The sequence below is a fragment of the Neopsephotus bourkii genome, unplaced genomic scaffold (genome assembly GCF_033783945.1).
Source record: "Neopsephotus bourkii isolate Nb327-2 ecotype Australia unplaced genomic scaffold, CSIRO-AGI_Nbou_v1 NB_908, whole genome shotgun sequence".
Taxonomy (NCBI): domain Eukaryota; kingdom Metazoa; phylum Chordata; class Aves; order Psittaciformes; family Psittacidae; genus Neopsephotus; species Neopsephotus bourkii.
In genome coordinates this window covers 3,209,047-3,225,201 of record NW_026901402.1, presented here as the reverse complement: position 1 = coordinate 3,225,201, position 16,155 = coordinate 3,209,047, and the positions used below count along the sequence as shown (strand labels likewise).

At 41.3% G+C, this 16,155-nt stretch overlaps 1 protein-coding gene across 2 annotated transcripts in view; it reads right to left on the bottom strand.

Annotated features, from left to right (window-relative positions):
* COLEC11 (collectin subfamily member 11) overlaps window positions 1–11,670 on the bottom strand; it is a 37,195-nt gene extending 25,525 nt beyond the window's left edge. For both annotated transcript variants that reach the window (XM_061357628.1, XM_061357630.1), the window contains exon 1: window positions 11,155–11,670. The gene's annotated coding sequence lies outside the window, so the exon portion shown is untranslated. The remainder of the gene's footprint in view (window positions 1–11,154) is intronic.
* Between the last annotated feature and the right edge of the window lie 4,485 nt (window positions 11,671–16,155).

Sequence of the window (16,155 nt, the reverse complement as noted above, 5' to 3'; positions counted from 1 at the left end):
TGCAGAGCCACAGCCATTTGGTGGGTGATTTTCCCAAGCGGGTTTGAGTCAGCACTACAGATGAATCAACAGCTTTCAACAGTTTTCACTCTCCTGACTTTTCCAGTCCTCGTCATCTGCATCCTCACACCTCCCAGAACTATCTGGCAGCCTGTGTATCCTCAAACGCCCCAGCAGGCCCAGAGCCTCATCCTAACAGATGCAACACATGCCCACACAATCATGCCAGTGAAATGCCAGGCTGTGACACAGACCTCACACTATTGCAAACATTTTGAACAGATAAAAGCCCCCCCAAAGCCCCCCAGATTAAGTCCCATGGGTAAAAGAGTAACACCACCAGGGCTCAGCACAGATCAGGGATATGTTTTTAGGGAAAGCACAGAGCCACAGAAGGGACAAGCCTCTAGCCTGTGCATGCAAGCTGCTTCTCACCCCTTGGCCTGAGGGCTGCTGATCATTCCCTGGAGAAGATGCCTTTCACACTGGAGATGAAACCTGTGTCACTGACCTCTTCTTTCCCCATTACAGCCTTGCTGATAAACCTAACCTACAGATGTTTTATGTAGCTACGCTTTTACTTCATCTCATTTGTCTTCTGAGCTCCTTTATGCATTACCTTGGGTAATCAGGAGTTCACTATTTAGCTAGAATATAAAAAAGCAGAAACAATGATAGAGCTGCTTAAACTATGGGTGATTATTTTCATACCATTGCAATGCTCTGAAGTTAAATTCTACATGTTGACTTAAAGGTTAAAGCAATGGGCTTGAAAGAGAAAAGAATATATATATATATATATATATATAATCCCTAAATGTTAATACTATAGAATTGCAAAAACAAGGATTGTAACTGCCATGGCTATGAAGTCTCTGTGAAATCTATGGAGCATGAAGTAGCATAAAGCAGAGACATAACACATTTCAGGTCCTGATGATGCTGAAGAACAGCAAGGTTTGCTGCAGAGGACAAAAGAGTGAGTGTAAGCTGATGGGAAGCTAACATTACCTGAAAAACCTAACTGAGAGGAAGTCATTGGTTACCCCCTCAAAGTACACTTAATTCTGGCTCAGAGCTATTTCCTCAGACAATGTTTGTAAAGTGCAAGGGGCTATTAGCTCTGAGTGTACAATGTAGGTGCCCTTGTCATACGTAGGAATAGTAGTTTCACTTTTCACCTAGAAGAATGTTTTTTTTAAATTGAGACAAATTTCTTCCTGATGTATTTATTTCTGTTGAAGTCAACGAGTTTATGTCAGAATTAACTTACTGTCATCTGTGCTGAAAACATAAAATCAGGGCTTCAGCAAGGGTGAGACGAAAATAGTTCCAGAAGGGGACAAGTATGTTTTCACAACCTGGAACTAGAGGGCGGTAGGACCTGAGTGTCAAATCTCTCACGATAGCTCTGTATGTTTAGGTAAAGAATAACACTCAAGTAGAATTTCAGATTAGTATAAAATGTCAGTCAGAGATAACTGGAAATGCCAAACAAAATTTTTCCTGCTGTGTTTTAACCAAAGCCCTTATTAGATTGCTATATCTCTGCCATAGCCTCATTTTCAGCTATAATTTACAGAAATAGTTCGTGATTTTGGGTATGGTCCTTAGTCAGATCAAATTTTCAGTGTTCTTAACCAACCCAAAATTTAAAAAATACAGGGGTCAGTTCTAAATCCTGTGTTTAAATTGTCTCAGTTCAGCCCCACTCCTACAAAGCATCCACATACAACCCTGACTCTACCCCCACACACCTATACGTAGGAACTAAAACACAAAGGATACAGTAAGAACCAGTGAATGAGGTGGAGAATGCTGCAGGATACATTTCTTTATTCAAATAAATGTTATTTACATATGCATTTTTCATTTTATTTTTGAAGCTTTAAGGCATCGTTTTTCAGCCCTCCGTATCCACAGAGGCTTATGAATGGCTGCAGAAGTTGACACAGCTGTGCAATGTTTAAGTGCTTAATCTCCATTCAACCAACTTTTGCTTGCCAACATGTGCTCACCCTCCAGGTACCTAGAAGTTTTTCAGGTGGGCCTGACAGTTGTCTTCTTGAGGGCACTCCTGAGGGATAGGCTCAATAGGCAAATGTAAACTGTGGAGGGTGGTCCCAGTCCTGCTGCTGTTTTGTTAGAGGTGCAAAGAGACAGAAAGGTCTAGGAAGGCCCCATCCAAGCAGCCCAGACATGTCAGCAGCAGTGTATGCCTTTGCACAACAGAAATGGCACTCAACTGTTGATACAAAAGATGAAAAGTACCAGCTATGGAACATACTTAACTTAAAAGAATTTGAACCCCAAAGCTCCAGTTCCCCCTGACAGTAATTTCTCCTATTGGATAGATGCAGAAGGTACGATTAGACTACACTCAGGCATGCCACATTGAAGAATGGCAGGCAAGCAGGGAAGAGGTCTGGTGAAAAGCCCACTCAAGCCTAGTGGTAGGGCATTAGACTAAAAAGGGGAAAAATGAGTTTTCTTCCTTCCCTGCTTTCTTATTTAATGGACCACAACTCCCTTGGACAGGTCAAGAATGTCCAGACAGAAGACAAAAAGCTAAGCAAAGCTATTTATGAAGCTAGAGAAAAGACATAGGATGTAGACTGCCACTGGGACAAGCACAAAGCAAAAGTGAAAAAACAGAGAGGCCTGACCAGGGGAGAGTGGCAAAGGACAGAGGGAAAGCTGGCCATCCCAGAGTGCAAGTGGATATGAGACACGATTGGTTCTGATTGTGCCAGTATCTTAGCCCTCATTGAAGAGAACAAACAGAGCAGAGACAGCTTTTGCCCGCATTTTCTCTCAAGAGATACAAGACAGCTACAGTTAAAGGAGCTTTTAAGAATAAAGGGAAGCCACTGGACTGCTGCCCAGTCCTCCCCAGTGCTGCAAGTATGACATCTCAAAAAGTGAGCCACAAGACAGAACTCAGCTGGCATTAGAAGATGCCTGTTTATTGGGACAACTTTGCTTAGATCCAGATCTCAAGATAGTAGAAATTATAAGCAAACCTTTGGGTGGCATTTAACCATTCTGTCTTGGGTGCTCAGTCTGAGAAAGTCACCCTGAGAGTCCTGTATAATTAAGTCAGAGAGAGGCACCTTGACATGGGTGCTCATTTCATCCTAAAACAGGTCAGAATTGACTCTGGAGGTACCTATTAATTGCCCAACATGACTAGCTCAGCCTTGTAGGTACATAAAGTTAGGTCAGGGGAGTCCGACCACTGCTAATTAGCTAAACCAATCTATGAGAGGGCTAACAGCAGCCTAGCTCCCCCGCTGCAGTCACACATTACCCTCCCCCTCTCTGTACTGTCACCATCTGATCCCATCATGAGCTAGCACGGCCTGCTATGCCAGCAGAAAGCTATTCTTTTTGTAATGTGTTTCAGTTGATTTAGTTCCTTGGTTCCTGGGGAGGGAAACATGGCCATCATTCCTGTGACAAATGTTGCCAGTCAGGGAAAGAAATGCCTTTCCCAGCAGACAAGATGGCCTTCAGCATGCTACAAAACTGTGCCTTCACATGCCAGCAGCATACAGAAAACAGAAAGATGCGTAAGTGAAAGAATTAAAGGGATTAAATACACCAGAGAAGAAAGGGGGAGGGGGGGTAAAGGCACATAATTACAGTGGGAACATTTTAAAAGTAGGAAAGATATGGCAAAACACCAGGCTGCAATGGAAAATAATATTCAGCAAAAGATACAAAGCATTGGAGACAGAACAACATGAGGCATGCAAGCCACCAAAAGTCATGGACATGATCCAAGAGTGTTATCCTCAAATGACAAGGACATACTTCTCGGAATGCTATCCTCAATATAACAAAACACCATGGTGCAAAAGCATGCAGAATTGAAATTTTGCATTTGAACTGCGGCAGTGTAAATGCAATTTCAAAAAAAGGGTGGTTTTGTTCTCAGGCTGAGGATCTGCAGAGACCAAATAACACTCTACATATGATTCTATACTGAAACTTTCATATCAGCTCACAGGAACCTGGGAAAAGGAGGAAAATAAACTATATTAGTGACACAAAGACCAACAATACTTTCAGTAAAATGGCCAAGCCTCACTCTAAGAGAAAAAGTGAGAGCAGCAGAAGAAAGCCTCACAGGAAATACAACCACATATCTTCACTGGACAAGTGAAGGGTGAGCTGGATAGCCACAGAATTATACGATGTCCTTTCACTCTCAGAGCCCTGAAACATCTTTCTAAGCACAGATAAGGGAAAGAAGACAAAAGGAATGGGAACCTACCAAAGTGACTCCCCAGATTAAGAGAAATCATATAGCTGGTACATAGAAATAGCTGTAGAAGAAAAAACAGTGAAAGGAAACAGGTTTCTATGGGTCTAATAGGACTTAGTAAAAGCACATGCAAAGACGTATATTCCTGCAGATGACTAGACATAAAGTTAGTTCTCAGAAATTGAAGTATTCTTACGCTAGTATGCTACAGCAGACTTTCACTGATCAGTCTGTATCACTGGCAACAGTCACAATCCTATTTTTAAAGGTACACCAAATGGAAACCAGGCTGAAAGAACATCTTTCAGGAGCAAAATATTCCCCCAGAGCAGCTCTTATATATACCACAACACATGCATTTGAAATCTTTGCCATGTACAATACATGGTGTACAAATATTTTTTTTAAACTGAGAAAGAGTACAAGTGATTGCATGCAGGTTTGAGATGTTTCTGACAAACTCATCTCATTTGGAAAACGAAATGTGAATTCTGAAAGAAACAGAACGTGTAGAATACAACCTGCAAACAAGGATGTTTCTCTGAATTTGTATTAACTGAAGGCATTACTTCCCTTACCTGTATACCATAATGCTTCTGCTATCAAAAGATTCTTGAGGATAACAAATCCCTTTGGAAATTTTTAATTCAAGTCCTTCCATCTAACCAGCTGCCCTGAGCATAGCAGTTACTCTGGAAGACAAACACCATACTAACAAATACCCTGATCCTGCTTCTTTCCCTTAGTTTTTGTTGCTGAGCAGACATCACGTGGTATGGCATATCTCTTTGGCCACTTTGGGTCAGCTGTCCTGGCTGTGTTGCCTCCCAGGATGCCCACTCCCAGCCTATTTGTGAGGGGGACATTGGAGAAACAGCCTTGATGTTGTGCAAGCACTACACAGCTGCAGCTAAACCACTCATGTTACCAACACCTTTCTAGAAACCAATACAAAGCACTGCACTATTAGTGCTGCTATAGGGGAAAATTAACTCCATCTCAGCCAAACTCAATACATCAGAATCATTTATAAAGCATCTGACATATCCCAGCATCAAGTGTCAACAGATTGTTCTACATGAAAGGACACATGCCTTGTTGCAACTGATACAGCAACTTCCCTCAGCATATCAAGTTGGTGTTGTTTACACAAGTTTGGTATGTACCATCCAGAAACATGCCATCCGGAAACTAAACTCAGGATTTGTAAGACTTGCAATGCCCAGCTGGTCTCTTTTCAGATGAGAGGATTTCAATTTGACAGTAAAACTGCTCCAGCATCTATAGAGAGCACTCTTTTTCAACAATGTACTAAGTTCCCATTATACCAATTGCACTGTGGAAGCAGATGCATCAGGGAGCAGAGTCTGCATAAAAATCAGTGGCCATTTAGAGTACTTCTGGAACATCACCTATTTACCTGTCTCCACAAAACTTAAGAATATAATACAGCTGCGTCCATATACAACACACAGATATTTTGATCTTAAATAATTCTGAAGACATGATACTCAAGACATGAAGATATTTGGAAACTGGCAGAAATTCTCACATTCTACCCAAGAACAACATCTCAAGGACTTCTTTAGAAAAATCAGCTTCCTCCTCGCTATTTCCTCAACAAAACAAGCAAAGATTATCTATGAATGCTCTGTGAAGAAATACACCTAGGACTGCCCTTGAAAAGTCAAAAGAAAAATGGTACTGAAAAATCAGTAATTCTCCCTTGAAGATTTAAGATTCAGGAATATGTTCAGAACTATTTAAATGGAGCAGACATAAGGAAATAGCTATGTACACTGTCTACAGATTATAAACTAATTTTGAAGTACCTAATTGTAAGTTACTGGTATACATTCATGTATTCATGAGGGGTTTATATAACATTCATAAAAAAAAAAAAGGAAAGCAGAGAGTGACTACAGAGTTTTTGGCATTTCACAGTTACATGAAAAGCAGTTCTGTCATGAAGGTACTAAACAGCAAAGGAAGAAAACCTCCAAATCACGAGTTCTGTCAGCTGCAGCTCATAACACGGCTCTCATAACGTCACCTCATCTCTGCATTGGCTTTAAACTGCAAGTTCATCTCACAACTAGAGACAAACACTGCAAACACATGTGTTGGTGCACTTGACAGATCTACCACCCTGGAATCTCCTCAGCACGTAAGCAGCGCCTCTCTTGCTCTGACACATGTTCTCAATATCTGTTTCCTTACCATTACTTGCACTCCACTAACCACTCAGCCATCAGAGACTTGTTTTCTCATTACACCATTCTGATGGGAGAGTTCACCGAGAGACACATTTCCTATGTAATAAGACTTTTTTTGCCGTTTCCTGCCTTTCATTACATTCTTGCCTGATGTTTATATTTTGATTGGATACAATTACTGTGCCATCTAGCCTTGCAAACAACTTCTCATACTATTATTTTTAAAGCTCTTTAATTTTCCCAAATTAGATGATCTCTTATAAATCCTTCTCTGATGATAATCATAAAAATTCTACTTATATTGAATAATGTCCTCACAAAGACTTCCATGCTTTCTTGTCTCTCCTGAACTCCAATATAATCAACAGCCTTTGGTGTACAAGAATCACTTAAAGTGAAGCCTTTTAAAATGGATACAAGTTATTTTGGTGCCTTCTTCAGTGAAGATGAATGATTTTTGAACCCTTCAGCCTCTGTGCAGTGCATTTGTTAACCAGTCAAACCATTTCATGTAAGCTTCATTGTCCAGCCCTCACAGCACAGAAACCAGCAGACTGCCCCAGCATGCAGCCCAGCTGGAGATCAAATCAACCCATGATCTGTGGTCTCCTGGAGGCCCACACACTCTAAGGAGTACACTAAAGATGAATAAATGCATGCCTATTATCATCAAGGTTCAATACCTGCTGAAATCATCAGCACCATCACAGGCGAATCTGAAGGGTTCCCCAACTAAGCCTGAAAATAACTCAAACTGAAAATCTTAAGACTGCTATCCAGAGGATTTCTTGTTACTATTTATGCTTATTCCACAGTTAGCTAATCATACTAACAGGAGCAAAAGAAAAATTATCACAAAGTGAGCAATGCTTAGCACCAAAGACGGACACCAGGAACCTGAGCACAGCTATGGACACAGCTTCATTCTTCAAGATCCCACTCAAAAACCAGCCACAACTGAAAAAATTTCTCTTTCCGTTCTCCATTCTTTTCCATTCTTCACCCCTAAATCTCCAGGTTAGAGATGATTAAGTCACTATTGACAATACTAGCACCGGATCTTTATCTATGGCCTGTTCCCAAGTCCAAATAAAGCATCCAAAACTATCTCCCAACAATTCAGCAACCTTAAAGCAGAAGGTGCCTATAGTTTTAGCAGAAAACTTACTTGGTTGCCTAAGTTTTTCTTACTTCACAGACCAGAGATGGCCAACATACTGCCTGAAGGGGGTAACAAGACACTATTCTTCCACATAGGTCATTTATGCCCATCAAGTAAACATGTCCAAACTCCTTCAGTATCCGCTAAGCGCACTGTAAGCAGAAAAGTTAATAGAAAACACTGCCATTTCCAAAGAACACATTCCCCTTGACGGTTCAGGCTTTTTGTTTTCTAAAATCAAAGCAGTATCAACATCAGAAACTGTCCTGAGAGCTATGGACACAATCTTAGATGTTCAGCAGTCCCACTTCCAAATTACCATGTCAGTTAGAAAAAGGGCAACTTGCCAGCAGATGGGAAGTGGGGTTTGAAGCAGTGCAGTAAGCTGCCTGCAGAGTTCCTGCTTTCCAGGAAAGTGCTCCCAGCCAGTACATTATTACACAACAGCTGGGTAGCAGCAGTTTTCATTTTTCAACAAGAATGGTAGAAACCTGTTTTCTCACAGCCAGTTTTCCAAGTCTTCATGCCTGTGGGACAACTGGGCACCAAGCTGAGGTTACAGCTTCTGGAACTCAAGTTCCTGCAGGCACTTGGCAATAAAGCTGGTGAATTTATCCACTCCCACATCCAGCAGAGTGAATCCCAGAGCATCTCCCTCAAAAGCATTTCCCACATAGCTGCTGTGGCCATCACACACTGCTGGCTGTGGCAAGTCATTTTCTTCAGCACTTCATTCTCCTCCATTCGCTCCATATAGCATGCAAACATTGCTGATTCTTGGTCTGGAATCAGGTATCTAACTTGCAACACTCTGAAACTATATTAATGTGTTTTATTGTTGAACTAGGTGACCTTTAAAGGTTCCTTCTAACCCAAGTCATTCTACGATTCAGTATAGAAGGAAAACAATATAAACCCTAAAACTCCTCATCATCCATCTTATTGCCCTGTTCTGGCCTCTGGGACACCCTATAGACTTAATCAATCTTCTGATGCAGTTTTGAGGAAGTAACATCTAAACAGTCACAGCAGCTAAGGATCCTTGGATGCTAATAAACAAATAAGACTGGTCCAGTGATAAAGAACTCAAGCAGACCGACTTCCATTCTCTTTTTAACTGCAGACATCTTCTATAATTATAGGCAAATAAATCATCCAGGAATAGATTTTTCTGATGAGGCATTTAGATGGGCAAGATGAAAATGTGAGGGATTTCCAAAACCACCTCCTTCTAGAGCTTGAGGCTCCTATTGGGTCATTTTCCTCTTGAATTAAAAGTTTGCCTAACTCTTACTATTCAGCCATACCCCCTTGCAGCTTTCAATTCCAAATACAAAAAAAAATAACTACTTTCAGGAAATAAAAGTTAGCAGAAGGACTAAAAAAGCCTTAGAAACATTTTTTAAATGTTCTCTCCATTGTACAGGTGTTTCCATGGCTAAAACACTGTCAAAAGGCTTTAAGTCTTCTAATGACATACTAAATCTTCTTGAAGGGTCCTACTCTCCAGGCCTGCAAACAGGATTGTCTGTAGCTAAGTGCTCAAATTTTAAGCTGCCAGCTAGTTATCGACCAGTAATCCGAGAGGCTTTGCCTACAGCTGATGCCTTACAAGCCCAGTAATTCTTCCTTCACCAGACTACTTTTCCCAAAATACATCCTAATGCTCCCCTCACCAAGGGAAATGAAAATAGCAAGATCCTGACCACAGGACCTTATGGGAAAAGGGGTTCAGCTGTGAAGTTCTGCCAGTAGTGAAATGCAATGCAAAGCACAAACTACACTTCCCAGGAGACACCATGAGAGTATTTTTGGCTAAACTCTTTTGGTTTTCAGCCAAAATACTTTGACAAAAGAACTGAACTACTCTGGCAAACTGACACTTTTCTTTAAAAAGCTACTCTGCCAAAAGCCATCCCACTTCAAAAGGATTCTGGTTCAAGAGCTTTTGGACAGCCCTGAAGATGAGTAAATAAGAGCTATAGAAACGGTGTAAAATCACTCAAAAGTCATCAGAAGAAACAGCATTCCACATAATGTACAATTTATAAATTACACAGGTGATTTCTGCTGCTTCCACAGTGCAATTCTCTGCTGACTCTAGGACTATGCCATGTTTAAAATGCCGTTTTAACTATGAATTTAAGTTATTTTATTAGCTTAATTTTTTTTTCGTTTTTAACAGATACATCTAAATTTTCTGAACGACAGCCCAAGCATTTTTTAAAGGAATACTCAACTTGGAAGTAGGACTTCTAGCCCATACATCTCCATACCTTATCAGGTAGCATCAGTAGCATAACAAAATTTTAGGGATATGTTTAATGAGTTGTCACAGGCTAAAAGATCCCAAAATCATTGTTATAAGTGAGACCCTTGTATCAGTGAGTTTTTTATATTCTTTGATCACTATAATGCCTTCAGCAATTACAATCATGCAAACAATCACACAGATATGAAACACAAAATACCTCCACTACAGAGAGAGAAATATAGGGCAATAGTTTCTACATTTGCTGTATTTTAAAAATCTTACAGCACCCAAGGATCAAAGTTGTAGTATTTCCAGTCCAGAGGCTCCTGCTGTTTCACTGTACGGCAAGGGAAGGTGGGCATTTCAGTTCTCTACAGTGATTTGACTTTTCCTAGGAAAAAATCCCCCTCCTAAATTTCACTCTCCATCAAACATACATGTATGTATGCACAGAGGTCAGAATGGAAACTCGCAAGTTTTTTCATACCTCATGACTGAAAAGCAGGCATGTGGCCTTTTGGTTACTAGAGAACAGCTTACACTCATACTCCAGCTCATTTAGACCAAGATTTTAGATCTTTACACATCCTTGAATTTCTTTAGGCATTCCTGCATACTACTACTTCCAACTTGATTGGGTTTTCACTCAGTTTGTTCTCAATTATCCAGTGGTGTATTTCCAGCCCTTACGAGATCTTCTGTCATCTGTTTCACTTCTGCTATATTAATCTTAACTCCCTGGTTTGCAGCTGTATTAAAAGCTCAATTCTAAAGTAGAAAACAGACAGATGCTTAGGAATAAAAGTAGCAGGATAGAGGAAAGCATTTAGCATTTAAAAAATTGAACTGATATTGATTACCTGTTACTGAGAATTGCAATCCATTAATGAACTGGATTAATAATTATGAAGTGAATAATAATGAACTGCAATAAGTTTCAGCTGAAGGGAAAATTAAAATTCACATATTGTTTTGTCCTTTCCTGCACAAAGGAAAGCGAGCTCTTCCAATGGCATTTATACATTTTAAATACAAACCCTCCACTAGACAGGAATTCAGCAACCATGGGTGCTTCCCAACAGAAAGCTCCAATGTTACCCCATAAAATTAAGTGAGCTCTTATTTTCCCTACCTTCCCCTCCTATTTGGGGATCATCAATCATATTCTGCTACTTACAAGGCAGCCCCCTAACAAACACCCAGGCTTTTTCCTCTACGTGCTTCTAAAGAGCAAAAGTAAAAAGTTTCTTACCTTATGGTTCCTGAGAAAACGGGAACTGCAGAACGCTCTGTGCCTGCAGGGACACTGCACAGATGAACCTCATTGCTGCTGTTTACAGAAGTCTGACAGTTTTTAATTTGAAAAGAGGTTGTCTTTTGCTTTTCGACAGTTCAACAAATCAGACAAAACAGTTGCAAGTGTTATCTGTAAACAGCTTCCTGTTTGAAATAGATCAGCTGTCCTGCAGGACAATAATTAGGAAAGAAGTGTGGGAAAGCTGAAGAGGTCCATGATGTAAGCCTTTTATTTTGGGAATGTACTTTTTTGGGAATGCACTCTTACTCTCCCCTCCTCCTCTCTAGCAGAGAACCCCTTTTAACCATTTCCATCTATTCAGCTCTAAGCCATGCACACACACTGCCCCAGCACAGCACTCCCCTTACTTTGCTTCACTGGATATAAAAACACATGAAATGTGGCACCAAACATTAACATCTTATGCAGATGATTAACATACTCTCCCCTTCTCTCCATTCTTGTAATTGGCTGTAGTTCCGTGTTCACTCAGGAATGCTATTTGAGAGCCGAGTCTCAAAACTCCACAGTAACATAAACGCTAAATTATCCACATGGCAGGCTGCTTCACAAAATGTTGGGGTTTGGTTTTTTTGTTTGGTTGTTTTTTCTAACAACTTGCAATATCACCTTTTGTGTCAATAGGAAGGGAAAAAGAGATAGAAATTGTTCACTAGCTCCCAGATAGTTGTACAGTTGTGGTTTTCATCTTAAATACCTAGACTAGTTTGAACCCTGAGTAAATCACAGTACTCCACATACATTAGGGCAGGAAAAGAACAATGCCAGCTAATAGTGAGAAGCAGAATTCTGAGAACACCTCCTTCTGTTGTAGCAGTTTATACTTCAACAGATATTACTGGCTTCACCCTCAACTTCCAGGCCAAATACACAGTACCACTTATGATTATGCCAATTACTACACTCTAATGAAACAGCTGCTATATTTGCAAGGCTATAGCTCTGACAAGCTGCTTCTACATAAAAGGCTTGTGAACCACCCATCTTCCCACCCCTGCTCACACCACTGTTCCTCCTCCAAGTTTCCTCAGCTAAGGTTTGAGGGGTCACGCTGCAAGCAAGCACTCAGCAGGACCTGAGCCTGGGTCACATACTCCCAGTCTGTGACCCCTCACTGGAAGATGGGCAGTAGTGGGAGGTTCTTTTCCATCTTCCACAGTCCCAAAATCAAAAAAAGTATCAGAACACAAAAAAGATTTTATACTGAGGGAAAGAGAGAAAGTAACAGGATCATGTGTATGTGTTCACTTCTTTATCACCTACTGATCTGCTTTTGTGGGAGTTGTAGGTCCACTTCACTGAGCATTCCATGCTGTGGTGCGGGTTGCAATACAAGGTGATGACACACAGTACTGATGCACTCCTCTACTGCTTTGGCATATGTCGTATCCCCTCTCTCCCACCAAACCTCTCCCCAGCCCTGCGGTGTGCAGCAACCTCCTTTCCACCACAGTTCCCGCTCTGCCACCCCACAGCACTGTACATACTGAGCAGCTTTGCTGAGCAAAAAGATGAAAACAGGTACTGCAGGTATCATAGCCTTGCATTATGGACTAGCTTCATAAAGGCAAACCTCTCCTAAACCACCCTGTTTCCACACTGGGCTGGAACATGCTATGAACTGCTGTATCTTAACGCACAACAAATGGTCACAAAAAGTTAAAAACTGGTGATCACTTCCAAATTACATCAGCAAGGACAACATGAACATAACTGTGTCAGGACCACACAACGCTGATTTGAAAGTTCACTTTTATGCACACAAACCCCATTAGTTCAGCGGGAGCAGAACGCAATCAGCAGGATTGGGCCCTTGCAGCACTTTGTTGGCAGCAACTTGCCAAGACAAACGTTTGATGTAAAGAATGCAGCAAAGTGACTGCAGTCCAAGCCTTTGAAGATCATATTACGATGGCAAAGGAAACGTCCATTTACATACATATCTACTCTCCCTGTAAACACACGCAAATAACTTTGAGTCCAGAAACAGAATTCAAGGAGAAAGAGAGCCATTTCAGGGCAAGTTAGTAGAAAAGGTAGGATTAAACACTCGGAAAAAGAAGTAAAAAATAAACATAAATGGCCAGAGATCAAAACCAACCAAACAGCAAACCCTAGAAATGCAGTGAAAGTGCTTTCCCTAGGAAAGGGAAAAATAGGCAGCTACTTGGCTTTGTTTCATCTGAAGAGAGAAAAGGGTGCAGATCCCTTCATCTACCCAGAAAGCCAACTGTATAACCACATTGGTGCATCATCTAAACCGGGCTACTACCTGCAATCTGAGGATACTGACGCATTGAGTACAGCTTAAACCATCATCAGGCCACCACTGCTGTTGGTTATTAAGCTAATTTTGCGTTTTATATGCCTGTCTGAGAAACTGTTACACTTCAAGAGATGATTCAGAAGTGTTTCAGCCACTCTTGCTGGACTAGGATGCAAGGGTGGCTGACCTATACCCTTCAGAGTCTAGGGTATACAGCAAGATACACCAGCTAGACCCGCTACCTCAGGCTGACACACAACCCAACATTCACCCTGTCCTTGTGGTCAGATCAAACACCATGTTGACACAACTGTAGGAAAGTCCTGGACCGAAACCGACCAAAACCACAAACAAAAGTGACAAGTCATCTGTTAGAAAACAGGGCAGGGTGTGTTATATTTTAGAAGCTTTCAGGCATTTTTTTCTACTCTTTCCATAGTCAGTTGGCATTATCTTTGTGTCTGTAAAAGGATTAAACATAAAAACACAATGGCTATTTAAAAATGTTGTTCTTATGAGAAGATGACAAGGCCCTAGTTCTCCCTTTGCTTTGGCAAAACATCCAATGTTAGCAGCAGCATTTCCAATCAGATTTTCCCAGGGGATTAAAACTGCCAGTATCCAGACTCATTAATTAGGAAGTCAGTATCTGAGCTCAATTGCTGGAGCTCAGCTTATTGCAGACCATCACAAATGCTGTTCAAGTTCTTGAAAGCAGGGGCTTCCTCACTAACCACTCCCCGTAAGCCTCCCAAGGCACAATCCCAAAAGAGATAATGAGGTACAGCAAACACACGATTCCTCCATAGTATGGATCTGGATGCCGACACGCTGAGTGCATCCCCTCCTCTGCTCCCAAAAATAACGTTAATGCTGTGTCCCGTTCACTTTGGCTTCACCAAGCAATAACTGTTTAGCCAAGAAAAAAAAGAAAATTTTATTAAACATTAAGATATGCCTGGTAAAAAACAGCCTGTAGAGCTGCCCCCCGTGAAACCATGTGAACCTCATCGCCTTAGTGCAGCCCCAGAGGGCACACAGCACCACCTGGACCTCCAAGAGAAAGGACACAACAGAAGCTACTTTCCTCACCACCCCTTCTGTGCAAAATATGCAATGTATGCTGGAAAGGTCAGTGCAGAAACAGCAACATAGGTTTAACTTTGCAGCTGTGTAAGATCCATTCATTAGTGGTGTGGAACTGATGTTTTTTCCACAAAATTCCTGAGCAGCATTCACTGCAGCAGGAGTGCTTTTTCTGTTATTCCCATCTCCAAAATTATAATAACCTCTTCAGTGCCTGGCTTTAATTCTATCTTTGCTGCTCCACGGGCAGATCAAAACTGAGCCAGACATGTCAGCACAGTATCCAATAATGGAAAGCACTACCTGTTAATCATTTAGCAAAACGAGGCAGCAACTGCTTGTTGCTAAGCTTAAGAATGGTCTTCCTGAAAAAAAGAAAGAATGACAGTAACTGCAGGGTAAAGGAGGGGATACCCTGGTCTTGCAGACTAACAAATCCAACAAACTTTTCTCGATCACCAGACATAAGTAAAATCCTCTAAACGTAGCTCTCTGCAGGGAACAGAGCACTAGTACAAAGAGATGCTTGTGTCCCTTCTTGCTCTCAGCAGAACACAGGCTTTCTACGTGAGCACTTTGAAGGTAGGCAGTAAGAGACACAGCAAAGACACTTTGTTAAAGCAGCCAACCATTCGCACTGATCAATGCTGCGGTCAGGCCCATGTGGAGAACAAGAGAACTCACTCCCCTCAACCTAACCACAAGACTTCTTTTTATGAGACTTCATGACTTTCTGTAATCAATATATTTTCTCCTGTTGTTCTGATACACCTCTAGAGACCTAGGAAGCACATCCCATGAACAGAGAAAGCTCTAGCTTTTCAGCATGGCTCTGGCTTTCAGTTATTACAGAGACCCAAGCTCAGGCCTCCCACTTACAAAATTTACTAAAACCAAAGGCATAGGAAAGATATTTCAGTTCACAATGCAGAAGTGATAGGATTTCCTTTAATACTGCCTAGTGCGAGGATCACTACATTCAAACTCTCTAGATGCTCCCACTTACACTCAAAAGGGGCTAACAAGACATGATTTTATCATGCATCAAATTATCACATTAATATAAGATAGGTCAAACACCACCCAGAACTTCAAGCAAGTTCTGCCACACTAGAATTCTCCCACATAGACTGACACACCTTTTCAAAGGGAAATCAACAGGGAGCAGCCTTCCTCACAAACAAAAATACCTGAAAACGTCTGTAAAAGGATTTGTATGGAATAAACACTGAAAGCTAAAATATCAGATGCAAGTCTCAAGAGTGCCTAATGGATGTAAAGCCCTTGCTTCTCATTTTGGGCTACTACAGGAAATAATCAGGTACTTCATACTCTTCAGTATGTGAGTGTCTCCACATTGACTCTAACCATGTACTACTGCTGCACACGGTCTTGGTACAGAATATACTATTGCCTTTTTGCACAGACCATCTGATAATCTCCTGAGCAATTATGAGTTCAGAGTTCAACTATGCCAGGGCATGAAAGGTATAGGGAAAGTCTAGCATCATCCTATATGGGGTCTGTTTAGGTTAAGGTAACATTTGACACCAGTATGCCACCAGCCTCATTAGCAATTCGAC